General features: G+C 38.1%; 1 long non-coding RNA gene across 2 annotated transcripts in view; it reads right to left on the reverse strand.

Annotated features, from left to right (window-relative positions):
* Positions 1–59: 59 nt before the first annotated feature.
* LOC143651314 (uncharacterized) overlaps positions 60–21,822 on the reverse strand; it is a 58,275-nt gene continuing 36,512 nt past the window's right edge. Inside the window, exons 6-8 of one of the 2 annotated variants that reach the window (XR_013159963.1) lie at positions 19,051–19,108; positions 1,874–2,027; positions 60–575 (exon numbers count right to left, since the gene is read on the reverse strand). This is a non-coding gene — a long non-coding RNA (uncharacterized LOC143651314). Of the gene's footprint in view, positions 576–1,873; positions 2,028–18,314; positions 18,581–19,050; positions 19,109–21,822 lie in introns of those variants that run through there. The other variant, XR_013159964.1, reaches the window with a different exon arrangement.

The following is a 21,822-nucleotide window of genomic DNA, read 5'->3' on the forward strand; positions in this document are numbered from 1 at the left end:
TCCCAACATACAACCCACGAAGAATACAAACGCTTTTGTGTCGCTTAAGAGTTGGAGCAGGAGCAGCTGTTTAATAACTTCACAGCAACCCTACACAGCACAGAAAAGCAAAGGCAAGTAAGTACCAGATCTGATAGAATTTACAGGGGAAATTTAAGGTGGCAGAATGGAATTACCGGAGCGAGAATACTGAGGTTAAATAACACCTATGCTCTCTTATCTAAATGGTACCCAGGATCTTTACCAGCCGTAAATGACTTGGATCTTAGTTTTATGACTCGCCCATGGACAGAGAGGCAGGCCTCCAGCAGCCGCCTGGCTTGGAAACCCTCTTGCTCATCCGGCACCACCTGCGCGTCCCCTTGGCTGCCTCCCAGCGAAGCGTGGATGCAGCCAAACCCAGCAAGCCCGTGAGAGTGGCCAGAAAGGCAGCAGAAGGCGTGGGGCTTCCTGGCCTCTCCTCCAGGCCATCTGGACTCTCAAATACACCTGTTTGGGTGGGTTTCAGTGGCTTGGTTTACAAATGGAAATGGAGCTCGAGACATTCCAGTCCAGTGCTTCTCCTTTGCCTTTACCTGTTGGGGAGTTAATTATGCAACAAGATTATTTCTCTGCCCGTTTTTCTCTCCGGTTACAAATTACAGATAGTGACAAATGTGCTTCTCAGTATTTTTTTTTTTTTTTTTTTACTGCAACGAACAGGTGTAAAAGTGCTTTCAGTTCCTTAATAAAGGTGATATTAGGCCAGATTTGATATTACACTAAGTCACACATAACATTTAAAAATGAGTTTTTTCAACCATAAAATTACTAATTGATCTGTCTTGTAAAAAGATAAAGGAAATGAATGCCTATTTGACTTTCATTTCTGTCAGGCTCCCAATTCCTTATTTTATGTGGCGCAAAATGAATTTTAATGAAGCAGCCTCAAATTTCAAAATATGCCATTACCCCTCCGAAGTAATTGGCATATTTGACTGCCTTTTCCTTTCTTAGTGTCTGTCTGACTTTCTAATCTTGAAGTCAATGTTCCATTCAACATGTTCTTTCACATACCCTTAGAGAGAAGTAAATTAGAATGTGAGAGGGACTATACCAGAAAAAATCCATTCATTCAATCACTCAACAAATATTTGTTAAGTACTATTCCAGGCACTGCCAAAACAGGAGAACAAAAAATAATGAAAAGTCTCTGCTCTCATGTAGCTTACATTTCAGTGAAATGAGCCAATACAGCAAACACAAATATAAAGTATTCAGGTGGTAACCAATACTACTGAGAAAAAGAATGCACGTTAATGGGTTAGAGAGGACCCGGGTGGACTGTATGTACGTGATTCAGTTTTGCATATGGGAGCCCAGATGGGCCCATCCCAGGAAGTTGCATTTGCACAGACACAAGAAGGAAATGAGAGAATGAGCTATCTTAAGGATGAAATTCAAACAGGGAGAAATCCTTCCTTCTTCTTTGTGTCATTTTGTCGACTCAAACACATATGGAATGGGAATGACTTTCTAGAAAACACATCTGGAGGCTTTGTCTAATTTGGGAGATCAGGGAGGAATTAAGGAGGAAGGGAGCCAAGTTTTCTTGAGTATTATATGTGCTAGAATATGTATATTTACACATTTCATAAATCTGTATAAAAACCTTCTGAAGTGGATGGTCTTATCCTCGTTTTATGGTTGGGGAAGCAGAAGCTAGGGGATGTCGGATAGCTTGGAAGTAGAATGTTTGGTTATTTATTTATAACAAAGTCCTAAATTTTGTGGCTTAAAAATAACAACATTCTTTGCTGAAGAATATCCAGTTGGGAAAGGCACAGGTAGAATGCTTATCTGTGCTCCATGTGGCATCATCTGGGAGGCACACCTCAGGGTTGTAGAATGCAATTCCAAGATGGCCCGCGTTCCATGTGGCAAGTTGGTGCTGGCTATTCACTGACTGTTGGCTGGGTCTGAGAGCCAGTGTGCCTCCATTTCTCTCCATTCTGAATGAGCTTCCTCACAGTATGATGGCTGAGTTCCTAGGGCAAGTGTCCCAAAAGAGAAAGGGCAAGGCAGAAGAGCATGAGATTATTATGATGAAGTCTCAGAAATCTCATTGTGTCACTTCTGCATACTTTATTATTCGAAGGAGTCATAAAGATCCATCCAACTTCAGTGAGGGGCAGATACTCCACCTTAATATAGGAAAACATCAAGTTTCTAGACATACATAGAAGATGAGAAATATTGTGACTGTTTTTTGAAAACACAACCTGCCAAATAGAATCAAGATATAAATCCAGGTTTGCATCTCACTAGTGTTGCAGGTTCCAGAAAATTAACAGCACCTTAACCCCCAGCGAAGACATTTCCCAAATGATAGTCTTTTTCTGCACCCATCCAGTTAGTCAACAAGCATTACTGAATGCATCTAGCACAGGAGTTAAAACAGTATACTCTAGAATCATTGCTTCGGCTTGCATCCTAGCTCTGGCTCTTGCTTGCCACTTGAAGAAACTTGGGAAATTTACTTAATCTCCCTGTGCCTCAGGGAGATTTTTGTTAAATGTGAAACATCAGAATTTAAGAAAGCCCAGAGAACTTCTTATGTACCTATTAAGATCACTAATCCCTTTTCAAATAACACTATCCTCCCTAGCCCCACGGCCTAAAACCACCAATCCTAAGATAAAACTGATGTCCCACCTTCTCCAAAAAAAAAAACTATTGCTCCTTATATCTCCTCTAGAGGCCCAAGACTGTGTGATATCCTTCTTCACCACAAAACCTATTTCCTTATGGTCATGTATAACCATGAATCAAACTCAAGCTCTCATTGCTTCCTAAGCTACAAAACCCTCTCACTTTGCCCTTAGGAAATCAAGGTCTATCACAATTTCTAAGCACTCCCCTCATTCCTTTCTTTAAGGGAAAATTAATGGTTTCCTAAAGTTGTCTCCTGTGATGGCTCTTTCTTTACCACCTCTACCCCATATAGCACAGGGCCTTGCAGTGGGATAGGGGAACTCCTTGTTCCTTGTTAGTGTATCTCAATAATTACTTTTGCTGTCTCTGCCTCTGAATCCCATGTCCTTTGAGATAAATGCCATCAGAATATACTGCCTACTGTCATCCATCACTGCCTTTGGTCATTCTTTATTCTGCACTGCAGACATGGCTCATTTGCTAGGTGGCTATCTACCACCATTCCTGTCAGCATGGTATGTGGCTTTGCCATCTATGCAGATGATCCATCCAGCACCCAGGCCCCTAACAATAATTTGTCCTCCCTTCTTCCAACAACCTTTTCTTTCATCTTATGTCACCCATCCCGTTATGATCATATATTGGATTTTGCCATGATCAGTACCAACTCCACAATGGCCACTACCTCCTATGTTTCCCAGCTTACTTCCTTTAGAACTTGGATTCCAATAATTCTGTAATCCATCAAGATATTTAGTCCACTTTTTCTTATCACCCCTCTCATGCTACTACTTCCATATACACCTAGGATCCCACAGTCCATTATTAATAATCACTCTTTTACATATTCTCAACAGCTTAATCTTTACAACCTATATATTAATTTTCCATTGCTTGAGTCACAAACTACCACAAATTCCTATCGATGAGAATAGATTGTCCTTCCATTTATTTAGGTCTTCTTTGGTTTCTTTTTGCAATACTTTGTAGCTTTCTGTGTATTAATCCTTATATCCTTTGCTAGATTTATTCCTAGACATTTTATTCTTTTAGTTTCTATTGTAAATGGATGTTTTTCTTGATTTCCTCCTCAGATTGCTCATTACTAGTGTATAAAAACACTACTGATTTTTGCATACTGATCTTGTACCCTGCCACTTTGCTGAAGTTGTTTATTGGCTCTAATAGTTTTAGTGTAGATTTTTCAGGACTCTCTATGTACAGGATCATGTCATCTGCAAATAGTGAATGTTTTACTTCTTCCTTTCCAATTTGGATGCCTTTATTTCCTTTTCTTGTCTAATTGCTCTGGGCTGGAACTTCTAGTATAATGTTGAATAATAGTGGTGACAGCTGGCATCCTTTCCTTGTTCCAAATCTTAGAGGGAAATCTTTCAATCTCCTGAAAGTAGAAAGATTTTCTCCCAGATGTTCTATGGCTTCATTCTGATCATCACTTAGATCATTGCTTCATCCACATCTTCAGAGGACTTCCTGGATCACTCTGTTTGAATTAACAATGTTGTACATTATTTCCTTACTCTGATTAACTTTTCTTCTATGGACGTTATTACTGTTTTATATCACAGCACATATGTATTTGTGAATGTCTGCCTTCCCAACTTCCCAGGAGGACAGGCATTGGCATGCCTTTTCTCTTGCCAAATCCCCAGCTGCTAGACCCAAATTTAATACTCCATAAAGCATATTCATGTTTGTAAAATCAGTAAATGACAATAGTAATAGTATACTCATCATAGAGTTGTTGGGAAGATTAAATGTGATAATGCATAAATGCCAAAGATTATTCTCTCCTTTTCTTCCTTAAAAGTAGAAATCCCAATTTTTATCTGGGCACATGCTGTCCAAAATAGAGACTCTATTTCTCCCCCCATCTTGCAGTTAGGAATGGTCAAATGCTTGGTTATAGTCAATAGGATACAACGAGAAGTATTTCATGCAATCTCTGGGAAGAAATCTTTGAGGAAGTAGGAAGGCCTTATCTTTCTTTCCCTTCCCTGCCAACTGGAATTTGAAGAATGATGTCTGGAGCTCCAGAAGCTTGAAGAATGAGAAGACCTTAAGAGTAGAAGCCAACCAGTGGCAAACACAAGTTCCAAAGAGCCTGGTTGCTTGCTACCCCAGAGTGGCATATGATGTCCAGAATTACTACCTCTGGATTTCTTTAATATGAGAAAAAGGTAAACTTCTGTCTTTTTTTTTTATTAATTAAAAAAAGAATTAACAAAACAATTAGAAATCATTCCATTCTACATGTACAATCAGTAATTCTTAGTAACATCACATAGTTGCATATTCATCATTTCTTAGTACATTTGCATCGATTTAGAAAAAGAAATAAAAAGACAACAGACAAGAATTAAAACAATAATAGAAAGAAGAAAAAAAAAAAAAAACCTATACCTCACATGCAGCTTCATTCAGTGTTTTAACATAATTGCATTACAATTGGGTAGTATTGTGCTATCCATTTCTGAGTTTTTATATCCAGTCCCGTTGTACAGTCTGTATCCCTTCAGTTCCAATTACCCCTTCTCTCTCTCTTTTTTTTTTTAATTAACGGAAAAAAAGAAATTAACCCAACATTTAGAAATCATACCATTCTACATATGCAGTCAGTAATTCTTAACATCCTCACATAGAAGCATGATCCTCATTTCTTAGTACATTTGCATCGGTTTAGAAGAACTAGCAACATAACAGAAAAAGATATAGAATGTTAATATAGAGAAAAAATAAAAGTAATAATAGTAAAATCAAAACAAAACAAAACAAAACAAAACAAAAACCTATAGCTCAGATGCAGCTTCATTCAGTGTTTTAACATGATTACTTTATAATTAGGTATTATTGTGCTGTCCATTTTTGAGTTTTTGTATCTAGTCCTGTTACACCGTCTGTATCCCTTCAACTTCAATTGCCCATTATCTTACCCTGTTTCTACCTCCTGCTGGACTCTGTTACCAATGACATATTCCAAATTTATTCTAGAATGTCTGTTCACATCAGTGGGACCATACAGTATTTGTCCTTTAGTTTTTGGCTAGACTCACTCAGCATAATGTTCTCTAGGTCCATCCATGTTATTACATGCTTCATAAGTTTATCCTGTCTTAAAGCTGCATAGTATTCCATCGTATGTATATACCACAGTTTGTTTAGCCACTCTTCTGTTGATGGAGATTTCGGCTGTTTCCATCTCTTTGCAATTGTAAATAACGCTGCTATAAACATTGGTGTGCAAATGTCCGTTTGTGTCTTTGCCCTTAAGTCCTTTGAGTAGATACCCAGCAAGGGTATTGCTGGGTCGTATGGCAATTCTATATTCAGCTTTTTGAGGAACCGCCAAACTGCCTTCCACAGTGGTTGCACCATTTGACATTCCCACCAACAGTGGATAAGTGTACCTCTTTCTCCGCATCCTCTCCAGCACTTGTCATTTTCTGTTTTGTTGATAATGGCCATTCTGGTGGGTGTGAGATGATATCTCATTGTGGTTTTGATTTGCATTTCTCTAATGGCCAGGGACATTGAGCATCTCTTCATGTGCCTTTTGGCCATTTGTATTTCCTCTTCTGATAGGTGTCTGTTCAAGTCTTTTTCCCATTTTGTAATTGGGTTGGCTATCTTTTTGTTGTTGAGATGAACAATCTCTTTATAAATTCTGGATACTAGACCTTTATCTGATATATCATTTCCAAATATTGTCTCCCATTGTGAAGGCTGCCTTTCTACTTTCTTGATGAAGTTCTTTGATGCACAAAAGTGTTTAATTTTGAGGAGTTCCCATTTATTTATTTCCTTCTTCAGTGCTCTTGCTTTAGGTTTAAGGTCCATAAAACCGCCTCCAGTTGTAAGATCCATAAGATATCTCCCAACATTTTCCTCTAACTGTTTTATGGTCTTAGACCTAATGTTTAGATCTTTGATCCATTTTGAGTTAACTTTTGTATATGTGAGATATGGGTCTTCTTTCCTTCTTTTGCATATGGATATCCAGTTCTCTAGGCACCATTTATTGAAGAGACTGCTCTGTCCCAGGTGAGTTGGCTTGACTGCCTTATCAAAGATCAAATGTCCATAGATGAGAGGGTCTATATCTGAGCACTCTATTCGATTCCATTGGTCGATATATCTATCTTTATGCCAATACCATGCTGTTCTGACCACTGTGGCTTCATAATATGCTTTAAAGTCAGGCAGCGCGAGACCTCCAGCTTCGTTTTTTTTCCTCAAGATGTTTTTAGCAATTCGGGGCACCCTGCCCTTCCAGATAAATTTGCTTATTGGTTTTTCTATTTCTGAAAAATAAGTTGTTGGGATTTTGATTGGTATTGCATTGAATCTGTAAATCAATTTAGGTAGGATTGACATCTTAACTATATTTAGTCTTCCAATCCATGAACACGGTATGCCCTTCCATCTATTTAGGTCTTCTGTGATTTCTTTTAACAGTTTTTTGTAGTTTTCTTTATATAGGTTTTTTGTCTCTTTAGTTAAATTTATTCCTAGGTATTTTATTCTTTTAGTTGCAATTGTAAATGGGATTCGTTTCTTGATTTCCCCCTCAGCTTGTTCATTACTAGTGTATAGAAATGCTACAGATTTTTGAATGTTGATCTTGCAACCTGCTACTTTGCTGTACTCATTTATTAGCTCTAGTAGTTTTGTTGTGGATTTTTCCGGGTTTTCGACGTATAGTATCATATCGTCTGCAAACAGTGATAGTTTTACTTCTTCCTTTCCAATTTTGATGCCTTGTATTTCTTTTTCTTGTCTAATTGCTCTGGCTAGAACCTCCAACACAATGTTGAATAATAGTGGTGATAGTGGACATCCTTGTCTTGTTCCTGATCTTAGGGGGAAAGTTTTCAATTTTTCCCCATTGAGGATGATATTAGCTGTGGGTTTTTCATATATTCCCTCTATCATTTTAAGGAAGTTCCCTTGTATTCCTATCTTTTGAAGTGTTTTCAACAGGAAAGGATGTTGAATCTTGTCAAATGCATTCTCTGCATCAATTGAGATGATCATGTGATTTTTCTGCTTTGATTTGTTGATATGGTGTATTACATTAATTGATTTCCTTATGTTGAACCATTCTTGCATACCTGGGATGAATCCTACTTGGTCATGATGTATAATTCTTTTAATGTGTTGTTGGATACGATTTGCTAGAATTTTATTGAGGATTTTTGCATCTATATTCATTAGAGAGATTGGTCTGTAGTTTTCTTTTTTTGTAATATCTTTGCCTGGTTATGGTATGAGGGTGATGTTCACTTCATAGAATGAATTAAGTAGTTTTCCCTCCAATTTGATTTTTTTGAAGAGTTTGAGGAGAGTTGGTACTAATTCTTTCTGGAACGTTTGGTAGAATTCACATGTGAAGCCATCTGGTCCTGGACTTTTCTTTTTAGGAAGCTTTTGAATGACTAATTCAATTTCTTTACTTGTGATTGGTTTGTTGAGGTCATCTATGTCTTCTTGAGTCAAAGTTGATTGTTCATGTCTTTCCAGGAACCCGTCCATTTCATCTAAATTGTTGTATTTATTAGCGTAAAGTTGTGCATAGTATCCTGTTATTACCTCCTTTATTTCTGTGAGGTCAGTAGTTATGGCTCCTCTTCCATTTCTGATCTTATTTATTTGCATCCTCTCTCTTCTTCTTTTTGTCAATCTTGATAAGGGCCCATCAATCTTATTGATTTTCTCATAGAACCAACTTCTGGTCTTATTGATTTTCTCTATTGTTTTCATGTTTTCAATTTCATTTATTTCTGCTCTGATCTTTGTTATTTCTTTCCTTTTGCTTGCTTTGGGATTAGTTTGCTGTTCTTTCTCCAGTTCTTCCAAGTGAACAGTTAATTCCTGCATTTTTGCCTTTTCTTCTTTTCTGATATAGGCATTTAGGGCAATAAATTTCCCTCTTAGCACTGCCTTTGCTGCATCCCATAAGTTTTGATATGTTGTGTTTTCATTTTCATTCGCCTCGAGGTATTTACTAATTTCTCTTGCAATTTCTTCTTTGACCCACTCGTTGTTTAAGAGTGTGTTGTTGAGCCTCCACGTATTTGTGAATTTTCTGGCATTCCACCTATTATTGATTTCCAACTTCATTCCTTTATGATCCGAGAAAGTGTTGTGTATGATTTCAATCTTTTTAAATTTGTTAAGACTTGCTTTGTGACCCAGCATATGGTCTATCTTTGAGAATGATCCATGAGCACTTGAGAAAAAGGTGTATCCTGCTGTTGTGGGATTTAATGTCCTATAAATGTCTGTTAAGTTAGCTCCTTTATAGTAATATTCAGATTCTCTGTTTCTTTATCGATCCTCTGTCTAGATGTTCTGTCCATTGATGAGAGTGGGGAATTGAAGTCTCCAACTATTATGGTATTTGTGTCTATTTCCCTTTTCAGTGTTTGCAGTGTATTCCTCACGTATTTTGGGGCATTCTGGTTCGGTGCGTAAATATTTATGATTGTTATGTCTTCTTGTTTAATTGTTCCTTTTATTAGTATATAGTGTCCTTCTTTGTCTCTTTTAACTGTTTTACATTTGAAGTCTAATTTGTTGGATATTAGTATAGCCACTCCTGCTCTTTTCTGGTTGTTATTTGCATGAAATATCTTTTCCCAACCTTTCACTTTCAACCTATGCTTATCTTTGGGTCTAAGATGTGTTTCCTGTAGACAGCATATAGAAGGATCCTGTTTTTTAATCCATTCTCCCATTCTATGTCTTTTGATTGGGGAATTCAGTCCATTAACATTTAGTGTTATTACTGTTTGGATAATATTTTCCTCTACCATTTTGCCTTTTGTATTATATATATCATACATGACTTTCCTTCTTTCTACACTCTTCTCCATACCTCTCTCTTCTGTCTTTTTGGTTCTGACTCTAGTGCTCCCTTTAGTATTTCTTGCAGAGCTGGTCTCTTGGTCACAAATTCTCTCAGTGACTTTTTGTCTGAGAATGTTTTAATTTCTCCCTCATTTTTGAAGGACAATTTTGCTGGATATAGGAGTCTTGGTTGGCAGTTTTTCTCTTTTAGTAATTTAAATATATCATCCCACTGTCTTTTAGCCTCCATGGTTTCTGCTGAGAAATCTACACATAGTCTCATTGGGTTTCCCTTGTATGTGATGGATTGTTTTTCTCTTGCTGCTTTCAAGATCCTCTCTTTCTCTTTGACCTCTGACATTCTAACTAGTAAGTGTCTTGGAGAACGCCTATTTGGGTCTAATCTCTTTGGGGTGCGCTGCACTTCTTGGATCTGTAATTTTAGGTCTTTCATAAGAGTTGGGAAATTTTCAGTGAAAATTTCTTCCATTAGTTTTTCTCCTCCTTTTCCCTTCTCTTCTCCTTCTGGGACACCCACAACATGTATATTTGTGCGCTTCATATTGTCCTTGAGTTCCCTGATACCCTTTTCAAATTTTTCCATTCTTTTCCCGATAGTTTCTGTTTGTTTTTGGAATTCAGATGTTCCATCCTCCAAATCACTAATTCTATCTTCTGTCTCTTTGAATCTATCATTGTAGGTATCCATTGTTTTTTCTATCTTTTCTACTTTGTCCTTCACTTCCATAAGTTCTGTGATTTGTTTTTTCAGTTTTTCTTTTTCTTCTTTATGTTCAGCCCATGTCTTCTTCATGTCTTCCCTCAATTTATTGATTTCGTTTTTGAAGAGGTTTTCCATTTCTGTTCGTATATTCAGCATTAGTTGTCTCAGCTCCTGTATCTCATTTGAACTATTGGTTTGTTCCTTTGACTGGGCCATGTTTTCAATTATTTGAGCGTGATCCGTTATCTTCTGTTGGCGTCTGCGCATTTAGACAGATTTCCCTGGGTATTGGATCCAAAAGTTTGGAAGATTTTTCTGTGAAATCCCTGGGTTCTGTTTTTCTTATCCTGCCCAGTAGGTGGCGCTAGTGGCACACGTTTGTCTGCGGGTCCCACCAGTAAAAGGTGCTGTGGGACCTTTAACTTTGAAAAACTCTCGCCGTCCGGGAGGTTCGCTAGCCGAAGTGGCTTGGAAGAGTGCGAGCCGTCCCGGGGTCCGAACGCGGGGAGGGTTGTTGGCCGCCGCAGCCCGGGAAAGCGCCCGTCCGAATTTCCTAGTCGGCCCGGGGCGACAAGCGTGGTGGGAGGGCACCAGCGGTAGCGGCCCGCCTGGGAGAGTACACATTCCCGGGGAGTCACGGGTTTGGAAGGGGCCTCCCCCACCCGTCACCATTCTCCGTGGCCTGGGGATTTCCGATCCAATTCTCTCAATTGGTCCAGGGGGCTGCGCGTGGTGTGGGCGCCAGCCGCCGCGGTTTGAGGGGACTGCCTGTCCAATTCTCCCAGCTGGCCCCAGGAGGGGGAAGCGAGTGACTCCGGCCGCTTGCCGCCCCGCCCGGTGAAGCTCGCGCGCCTCGGTGATCTCACCCGAGCGGCTTCTCTCAGCCAGCTGTTCCAGGATGGGGTACGCTGTCTTTTTTTTCTCTGTTGTGGCTTTGGGAGCTGTTCTGTATCGTTTCTACTCCCCTAGTAGCTGTCCTGGAGAAGAAACTAAGATCCGCGCGTCTTACTAAGCCACCATCTTCTCCGGAAGTCCCAACTTCTGTCTTTTTAACTCACTGTTATTTATTCTTTTTCTGTCTCTTGCAACCACACCTACTTCTAGCAATTTTAGCATGTAAACTGATGGAAATAAACCTTAGCCTATAGTAAACCCTCAATATATATTATCTTACTTTGTATTGTTATCATTTTTAGTATTCCTGTGTCTCCTTGTTAACGTTGTTGTTATATACTATCTGCTATAAAAAGTGCTGGTGATAAGGATAAGACTAAGATTGAACTTGGACTTAAAGGACATTGTGATCTGGAGAGAATAGGAATAAAATTACAATAGAATGTGAAATATTCTTTAATGGAGGTAATAAAAACATGCTATGGGAACACATAGGAAGAACAGCATAAGTCTTCCATGGGGAGTCAAAGGAGGATTCATTGCAGAAGATGTAAATCTTGTGCCATAACTTAAAGAGTATAAGAAACCATCATGAGGACAAATGGTAAGGAGGACATCTAGGTGAAGAAAAAGCAAGAAGAATGACTGCATATGGGCCTCTCTGTTAGCTACACAGAAGTCATCTGATATTAAAAAAAATATGCTTTATTGGTCTTAGAGTTGCTTTCCTAAGAAAGCTGGGCACTACCTTTCCTTCCTAGCTTAACTAATATTTCATAGAAAATGTGAGATCATTATGTTCAAAAGGTTAATAGTGCTTAACAGTTTCACCAAAAGAACTGATATCTTAGAAAGCAGAGAGATGATTTCAAGATGGTGTATATAATCAGGATTGTCAAAAAGAGGCATAATGACATGTCTTCAATATGGTCTTATTGGGAGATGGGATGAGAAGAGGGAGAAAGTAAGTTACACAAAGAAGTAATTAATGTATAAAATTAGGGAGGTACTTCCAGGGAAAGATACCCACTGTACTGGTTTGAAGATGTTATGTTGCACTAGAAAAGCCATGTTTTCTTAATCCTGACTCAATGTTATAGGATGGAAATTTTAATTGGATTGTTTCCATGGAGACATGGCACAACCAATTGTGGGTGAGACTTTTGATTAGATTGTTTCCATGGAGATTAACACCCTCGAATGTGGTTGTGACCTTTTGATTCGATGGAAACGTGACTCCATCCATTCAAGAAGAGTCTTGATTAGTTTACTGGAGTCCTTTAAGAGAGGAAACATTTTTGAGAAACCTCAGATGCAGATGCAAACACAGACATTTGGAAATGCAGAAGCCCCGGGACATGCCAGGAGCTGAGAGAGTTGACAGAAGCTAGACAGGAGCCAGAGCTGACATAGATGCAGACAATTGGAAATGCATGGAATGCCAATAAAGAGAACAGATGCCTAGACACGGACATTTGGAAATGAAGAGCCCAGCAGATATCACCATGTGCCTTCCCATAAGGTACTAAGCAAGCCAGACCTAGAATTTTTCCCTGGAGAAAATAAGTAAAGGCCCACAGATGCTTAGAGAGGAAGCCACCTGAAATAGAATCTGGAAACAACAGAACCAGGAACAAGGACCAGGAAATGCCAGCCATGTGCCTTCTCATGTGACAGAAGAAACACAGGTGTTATCAGGCCCTTTCTTTGAAATCAAGGTATCTTTCTGTGGGTGCCTTAGTTTGGACATTTTTAAGGCCTTAGAACTATAAACTTGTAACTTAATAAATCCCCTTTATAAAAGCTAACCCATTTCTGGTTTATTGCATTCTGGCAGCTTTAGCAAACTAAAACACCTACTTTAGGTGCTCAGCACAGCATTTTTTACAATTTCCTAAAACCTAACCTATAAGTACCCCCTATCTTATCTCTTATATTCACATACAATAAGTAACCTAGGATAACATTCATTTTATTATTTTCAGAGCAATAATTTTGTGTAAATATCAAAAATATAAATATAAAAATCCCTAACCTTCATGTAAATATGTGTTTTCATAGTTTGAGTCAGAAAGCAAGTGAAGCAAAATTCACAAAATTTCACACAATTCAGATAAACAGTTTGGAATTTACTCCTTAAGATGCTTCCACTGTCTGCAATCTCCTTGCTGATTTCTCACTTGCACTCTTAGGATTGGTTCTTGGCATTGTCCATTTAACCACCTAGAATGAAATTGGCTTTAAATTTCTCTGGAACTTTTCCTTACTGGGAAATACTGGACTTTGTATTTGATCACAGTTTCTCTTAGATTAACTCTTGATTTTTATCTTGATACCTTCTTAACTTAGCATTTATTCTCAATGTAATTTTTAACACGTCTAACGGCCAAGTACAATTTTATGCAAATGTACCTCTTAAAGTATAATATAAATACGTAGGAAAAATTTGACCTACAAAAATTTGATTTACAGATTTAAAATTTTAAGAATGTCTCTATATAATAAAACAAGACAAAACAAAGATAAGAAATAAAATAACAAAGTTGCACTTGTAAAAATTGATTTTGGGGACTGAAGAGGAAAGGGAAAAATAACAGTTGCTTAATATGAATCCATTATAATGAATCTACCACCTCAGCTTCTCTTTGCCACTTTCCAAAACAGTAACCCTTCTCATTGACCATAAAATTCAAATCTTTCTTTGGAGAAACATGCAATAGGTGATAATCACATTTATTCTGAAGCATCTAGTTTTATGCTCCCCAAATGCATGATTTACTTTGAATGATAAATATGGCTATGAAATGGAGTGTTTCCAACATTCACAGATCAAAAGTAACTGGGGAGGAATAACTCAGATGCATCCTGATGTTTTATATTTTCATGTACTAATATTTGCTTCACACCATATGTCGCAGTAACACAAGAATGTGATAAAGTAGACCAACCCAGTGGTTTTCTCCTCCAACATCTGGTCTTCGGAGGAAATCTAGCACTTCAGAGATTCATGCTTAAATCCCAAGATAGGTGGTATAACCAAATGCCTTGGTGAGGGGAGGCAAGGGAAGGGCTAGAAAGATTTTCCTATCATAAAATTGGCATCAGAAAATACTGTGATGCTCTCACTGGAATTAGACAAACAGATCTAGGAGTCCACTGGACCCTCCCTGAAAAGCCACACATGACATCCATTCCCAGGAGTCAAGAGAGCCAAATGTCAGCCTTTTGAATGGTGCCCATCCTTCAGGCCTGCTGACTCTTGTCTCTGTTCAAGGCAGAGCCAGCCTTGGAGGAACACAGTTACCTGAAGAATGACGACAACATTGTCTTCCTCTAGAATTTCCTTGGCTACTCTCAAAGAAAAAGACCAGGACACATCAGCTAAGTTGACAGCATTTACACATATTCATTCTCCTATCCTAAAAGTTAAAAGATGATATATATATATATATATACACACAGAGAGAGAGAGAAGAGGGGAAAAAAGTGCTTTCCTATTTCCTTTTATCCTGCAGAAATAAATTAGCTATATTTGTTTTTCTCATTTCCTCAGCTAGGGCTTCTTCTTCAAGTCAGTGCGATATGGCTTCCACCCCTACCGTTTCATAGAAACAACCCACTGAGGTTCCAAATGGCCACCATATAAACTTCAGTTACTTTTTTCTATATTTATTTAGCTTTGTTACACCATTTAACATTGCTGATGGCTCTCACCTTGGAACAGTCTTTTTCACTGGGTTAAATAAATGTCACTCTTCTCTGCTTTTCTTATTACTCCTTCTATATCTTTTTTGTGATATGTCTATCTTTTCTAGTTCCTCAAATTTCGGTGTTTGCTAAGCCTTGGTCTTATGTCTTCTTTATTCTGTCTACATTGGTTCCTGGATGATTCAAATCCCTCTTAAATCTCTAATTGCTAATCACCTCCATGTTGATTTCTTGTTTGCCCCCTCAAGGCCTATCGTCTACCCCTCTCCACCTTGCTCTATGCCCCGGGAAGCTGATCTCTATGAGTGACATCATCAGCTGCCCGGTCCTTTGGTGATAGGATTTTTATTTTTTTTTTTTGGCTAATGGATATGGGGTGAAGGCCTAATATTAGTGCTCAATATTATGTGCTGCCTTGACACCTGGGGGAAATCTGGAGGCTCTTGAAAGTCGTCACCACAGGTTGCCCTCCTCATTCTGCTCCCACAAATAAGGACCCCTAGTGAGACAATCCTCTTTATCAAAAGAACCAGGCAGAGTTCCTGTTTCTTCCTGAGCAATGGGCTTCAGTTCCCTGTCAGCCTGTGGAATTATTCAAACAAACTAGTCACATTCTCCTATGGGAACCAGGGACCACCCCACCCTCTTGATACTATGAAGCCTCCCTCCCACAACCCTGCTGTTTCGCTCTGTTCCTGAATACAACTTCTATGGCCCTGTGTGGCATGTGGGGTCCTCCTCTCCTGAGCTATGTGTATGAGACTTTATTATGTGACTAATAAACTGCCTTTGCTCTAATCTGTCTAGTGTCAGGTACCGTTTGTTCAGGCATCCCCAGAACTTTAGTGTGGGAATCCTTCCCCAACCAATGGAGTGAATAGGAGATGATTAAAGCAATGGAAGATAGTAAGGAAAAATTAAATGGTGGAAGGAGAGAGAGGTAGGATCTGAACTTTTTCAGGATTCTTACCTGATAGGCTGTGGGTTGACAGTGTTCTATCTCTGCCTAAGAATATTCCTGTTAGCAACTCTCTCCCATAGGTCATGGAAAGTCCAGTAATTTCTTCCTCTTTACCCCTCAAGCTTAGGTATAGAAACAGCTTTCAACTATTTCTAGTTCCAAGGTGCTTCCTCAATTCTTGCTTTCTTCCCTGAACCCAGCCAGCACCTTTGTAGATAGTTCATTCATTGATGTCTCTTCCAATGACCTCTTTCCAGCATGCCATCTATTTCCTGCTAGAACCCTGACACACACTGATGTTAACCTAATCTGTATCTCAAGGTCATCTCTCTCTCCTAAACTCTAGATCTACAAAACTACTGTGCCTATTGACAGAACCACTTAAATTTGCTGGAGCTATCTAAAGTTTAACATGGCTAGCAATAATGTCTTCTCCCACGCTCTATATTTCCTTTCCAAGTTATAACAGTGTTGTTTTTGTTGTTGTTGTTAGAGTGTGGGTTTACAGAGCCATCATGCAAAAATACATAAAATACAGATTCCCATACACTACCTACCAGCAAAACGTTGCAGTGGTATGGAGCATTTGTTACAATTGACAATAGCCTATTTTTATAATTGTACTATTAATTAAAGTCCATGATTTAACTTAAAGTTCACTGTTTATGTAGTTAAGTACTATGGATTACTTACAAATTTTAATTCTGTTACCATATATACAATCTAACATTTCCCTTTTCAATCACATTCAGATATATATTTCAGTGCTGTTAATTGCATTCACAATGTTGTGCTACCACCCCCCCCCACCATTATCAAAACATTTCTATCATTCCAAATAGGATCCCTGTACATTTTAAGCTATAACTTCCCATTTCCTATCCTTACCCCATTCCCTGGTAACTTATATTCTAGACTCTGGCTCTATGAGTTTGCTTACTCTAATTGTTCCAAATCAGTGAGATTATAAAACACTTGTCCTTTTGTATCTGGTTTCTTTCACTTAATGTGATATCTTCAAGGTTCATTCATGTTACTGCATATCAGGATTTTATTCCTTTTTACAGCTGAATAATATTCCATTATATATACACACACACACACACCACATTTCATTTATTCATTTATTAGTTGGTGGACGCATGGGTTGCTTCCATCTTTTGGAAATTGTGAATAATGCCACTGTGTGTGCAAATATCTGTTTGAGTCCCTGTTTTAATTCTTTTGGCTATTTACATTCACACACATATTTAAACCAGAAACCTGGCAGTCATATGTAACACTTCCCTTTCCTTCAGATCTCTCAGCCAATATTAAACACTAAGTCTAATTGATTCTGCTCTAAATATCTCTTGAATCCTTCCATCTTTCCCCATTCTCACTACCTTTATGCTAGACCAAACTATTTTCAACTCTTGTCTGGTGTCTCCTACAATCCATTTCCATAGATAAACCACAGTGTTCCTTCTAAAGTGCAAATCTGATTATGTCAAAATTCTGTTTTAAAAACCCTTAAATGGATTTCCACTGTCTTTGGCTAAAACACAGGTTCTTTAAAATAGTTATGTGCTCATTCACTATCCATGCTCCAAATACTGAATTAGTATTTGAATGTCAACCTGCATCCATTAGAATGATGATCCACAGGGGAGCAAACATGTGTCTTGATTATTCTAGCAATCCAAAGCATCTAGCAGTAGCTGAAACATACTTGATAAGTGTTCTATAAATACTTGTGGAATGAATGAATGAACTTCTGTAATTACTATATAGTAAAATTACACATTAAGCAGGTAAGTTAGACCAATTCAATGGGATTTAAGTGTTGAAATTTCAAGGATAGATCATTAAAACCTGATCCCACAGCTGAAAATTGAAAGGCAATGTTTTAATTAGGCTGAGTCACATTCCTTATTAATTAATCAAGTAGTCAAATGGAGAAGAAAAATATGCTAAGAATCAATAACTAGGTAGAATAATAACATTTTAAATGTTTATCAGCTTTATATTACTTCTATACGTGAGCCCTTCAGTTTTTATTTATCATGGAGAGTCCCTATTGTCAATAAGGACTTATGCACAGGAAGTAGAGGACTTTGAGTAGACCCCTTGTCATTTTTATTTATATCAGAAGCACTGGGTATGGGAGGTTGTTCAGCTGCTGCTTTTTGAGTTTATCTCTTCATAAGTCAAGCCTGAGAGTTTCAACTTCCCTAGCAGAGCACTTAGGGGCTGAAGTTGGGAAACCCTGTTAAAATTTCAAGGAACAGAATCAAATTTATTGGTTCATTCAGCTTCCCTTAGTTTTCCTAAGGTGAAGATAGTTCAGCTTAGGTATGGCATGTGGATTTCTTAATGAATTGTGAAATCTGCAAGTTTGTGCATGCTGTAGTGGCATTTCTCTTAACCCAATAGCACATGGAGAATTAGCTAATATTTTGGAAACCAGGGTCTCCTTGACATTTGTGGCATCACAGGTTGGCATTTCACAAATAAAGCAGTCTTCTTTAATTAAAGAAGTAGTGGTCATAGTGATGAGGTAGTAAGCACAGTTTGAATTAAAATATATGCTAAAGGGTCATGTATGGAAAAACCAGCAGCCTAATAAATGGCTTAGTAATGACTTTGTACTTGGTGACATGGATGATCTCTTCCAATCCTGATTCCTGGGGCATAGAATCATACATTGTACTTGCATATATCTTCTCAGATGTCTCCAAGCTCTTACCCTTAAAAAATGGAGAGAACTTGAATTTAACCACTTTTAATAACATTTGTTTCTTACTAACTGCTATTGTCCTGTATCCCCACAGCATCTTTAGATGCATTTGATCTTGAACTTATCATATTAAGACAACTTCGAAACCCTAATCAGTTCTCCTACAAAGAGAAGCTAAGTGGTCAAAAACTTGCACTTTCTTTCAGTTATAAATCTGATCCACCCCATGTGGACAGCTCTCAAGCAGTGAAGTCCTCACAGACTGCACATTCTTGGCCTATATCCTGAACTCTAATACCTCATCTGACCCTGAATTCCTTTTCCTAATGTATCACTACAGTCATCCTTTTCTTGTGCTCAAGGCTTGATTCTCATGACTAATAATGACTTTCTGCCAAATCACATTGGGCTTCTAACCCCTTAACTCTGCTCTGTACATCTTAAGGTATCACCCTCCTACCTTGCAGATTATATTCTTACCTTGAGCTGTTCAGATCCTTGCCTGCAATTAGCCATGTTACCAGAGACTTCTGCAGCTCTGAAAATGGAAAATCAGATCATTGTGAAAGAAGCAGAGTTTGTTTTTGTTTACTAGTCCAGTGCTCCCTTTTCGATATCCATGGCCCCTTAGAATCCTGGTTCATAAACTCTAAGAGATTTGTGGATGCCAAGACAACTGCTCCATGGACATCTCTTACCTAACTCAGAAGAACACATTTTAAAAGTACTTATAGGTATTTCAGAATATTTCCTTTATTATTGAAATATTTCACAATCCTCTCCTTCTTTCAGCCTTCTCTCATTACCACAGCAATTAGAAGACTGAAAAGTACCACTGCTACTTTACAGTATCTGGAACAGAATTTTAAACACTAATTGCCCTGAAAAAAATCTCTTTAGTTCAATCCTTACATGAGCTCTTGAAATTCCGTTTTCCATTTCTTGCAAGGAAGTCATCAAATTCATCTTTCATCTCTAACAACCTCTTATTCTGCTTTAAATCTTACTATATTTAAGAGGCAGGGAAAGGAGATAAGGAAAGGCAAGGGACAGTAGCAGAAAAGGAATTTTTAACTGACATAAACAATTTGTGTGTCTCTAAAACACCAAGGCCAGGTTTACAGGCTTCACAACGTTGGCAGAGTGAACATGCTCTGTCCCTCCCTATACAGCTGATGTCTTTAGGTACCTTGCCCAAGGAACAGTGAGGTGGTCATCAGATCCTTGGGCCTGGTCAGCATGAAATAAAAGTACTTTTGAAGGTCCTTAAATGTTCTCAATTCCAAGCATTTGCGGCTTTTAAAATACATCCAGAGAATAAATTGCTCTTGAGTTTTGATGTGAATTAGAAGAAAGGAGACCCTGAAACTGAGCTAAATTACTAACAAAGACATTTAAATGTCAATGAATAAAAGTGAAGGATATAAGGGTGTTCGTTACACTTTTGTAAAGAAGCACCTTCAGTTCATTAACCTTTCTAACCAAAATAATAATAATAATTATTATCTTTAAAAGAAAGAGCAAGATTAGCAACATGACATTTTGAAGGCTTTGAAACAAAAAGGAAATATTTTCTAGTGGAGTGAATTTTTCAAAACGCAGGTAAACTTGGTCTAGCAGAAACATTATGAATTCAAACCTTTTACGAATAAATAAATATAAGTTAATGTTTACCCTTTAATAAAAGATGAAGGTCTGACTGAAAAAATGCATCATAACTGGAGTTCCCCTTAGAGGGAGGAAAGATCATGCCCTTTCATGTTTTCCCGAGATCCGCACTGGAATATTATACAGTGGTGCATAAATCAATAATGAGCTATACACACGCCTTGGTAGAATACCAAACCCTAAAATGCTGCTCATGCTTTGGCTGGTCAAAATTTCACTCAATTTTAAAGCAAAAAAGCACAAGGAATTTGCTCTTTTCCATGTTAACTTCCCAAATAATGTCTCCATCCAGCCTGCAGGGAAACTTGGGAATTAGAACTGTTTTTCAATTAACAAAGGAAAATCAAAGAGAATTTCCAGTAGTGACTCAATTAATCCAAGTACAGCAGGGAGTGCATCCTAAAAGTTAGAATAAGAGCGTGAGAGAGGAGACCTCAAGTACATTTCCATTACCAAAGCTTGAAAACTGAATGGCCAAAGGCAGTTTTACTTGTCTAAATGTCCTTCAGCTTTCCCCCTTGTAAAAATAAACAAATGAAATTTAATTTAGCTAAATCATTTGGCAAATGTTTATTGAATACTTACATGCTCTACTAACTGTTCATAGAGCAAAGCAAAGAAAAAGCCTCAAGACTGACAAGGCTATTAATTGCTAGTTATGTTCTATATTGAGTTTGTACTCCTAACATCTTCCTTGATGTCAAGAATATTTTCTTATTTGTCTTCATTCTCTTATGTTCCTACCTTCCTGGATGGGGAGATAGTTTCAGTGTGGCTGAGATAACTTTGACAGAATCTATTTCAGTTTTAAATCTCTGCTGAGAGGCACTCACATCTTATAGTTTCACCTAGGCTGATTCCAATGGACTCTCTTGATAACCATCCTTGGGACAAATGCATGCATTTTAGCTTCTAGCTGAGATTCCATTGAGTTAATAGTTGGTTAAAATTGTTTTAAGAAAAATGTTCCTTTGGCAGAGCTCCAAATAGCATCCAAATTATCATTTGTGAGGCATGAAGTGCGGTGCTCCTTTCTCCACCACATCTCTTACAGGCTAAGGTTGGCCCTACAGGTGAAGTTTTCATGCTAAGACACCACACTTCCAGCACCTCCACCAGCTACAATACAGCAGTAAAGCTCCAGGATAGATGCAGTTCATGACAGTACATTTCTCTTGCTTCTCCTTGCCTGATAGAACAATGCTTATCTTTTTAATGTTTCACTTAAAATGCAGATGATATTTTATTAATGCACTGTAGGTGTTTTGAAAAAGCAAACTGATTCCACAAAAGCCACTCCGTGACATATGAAGTTATCTTTATTGCTAAATAGAAATTGTCATGCTGTTTTTCTGTCTCTGATGCTTTGACATGCTCTTCTCTCTGTTTGGAATGCCTTCTTCTTTTTCCATTTTATTAAAACCCAATCACTGAAAAGGAAAACCTTCCTTAGGAAACTTACCAATACTCAGAGGGGTTCAGTGCCCCACCTACGCGTTCTCATGCCCCCTGGTGATTCCTTCTGTGTTAGCACTTCTCACACTAAAATAGAAGGGTGATCCATTTAGTTTTCTTAGCCACTGG

This window comes from Tamandua tetradactyla, chromosome 12, assembly GCF_023851605.1.
Source record: "Tamandua tetradactyla isolate mTamTet1 chromosome 12, mTamTet1.pri, whole genome shotgun sequence".
Classification (NCBI taxonomy): Eukaryota; Metazoa; Chordata; class Mammalia; order Pilosa; family Myrmecophagidae; genus Tamandua; species Tamandua tetradactyla.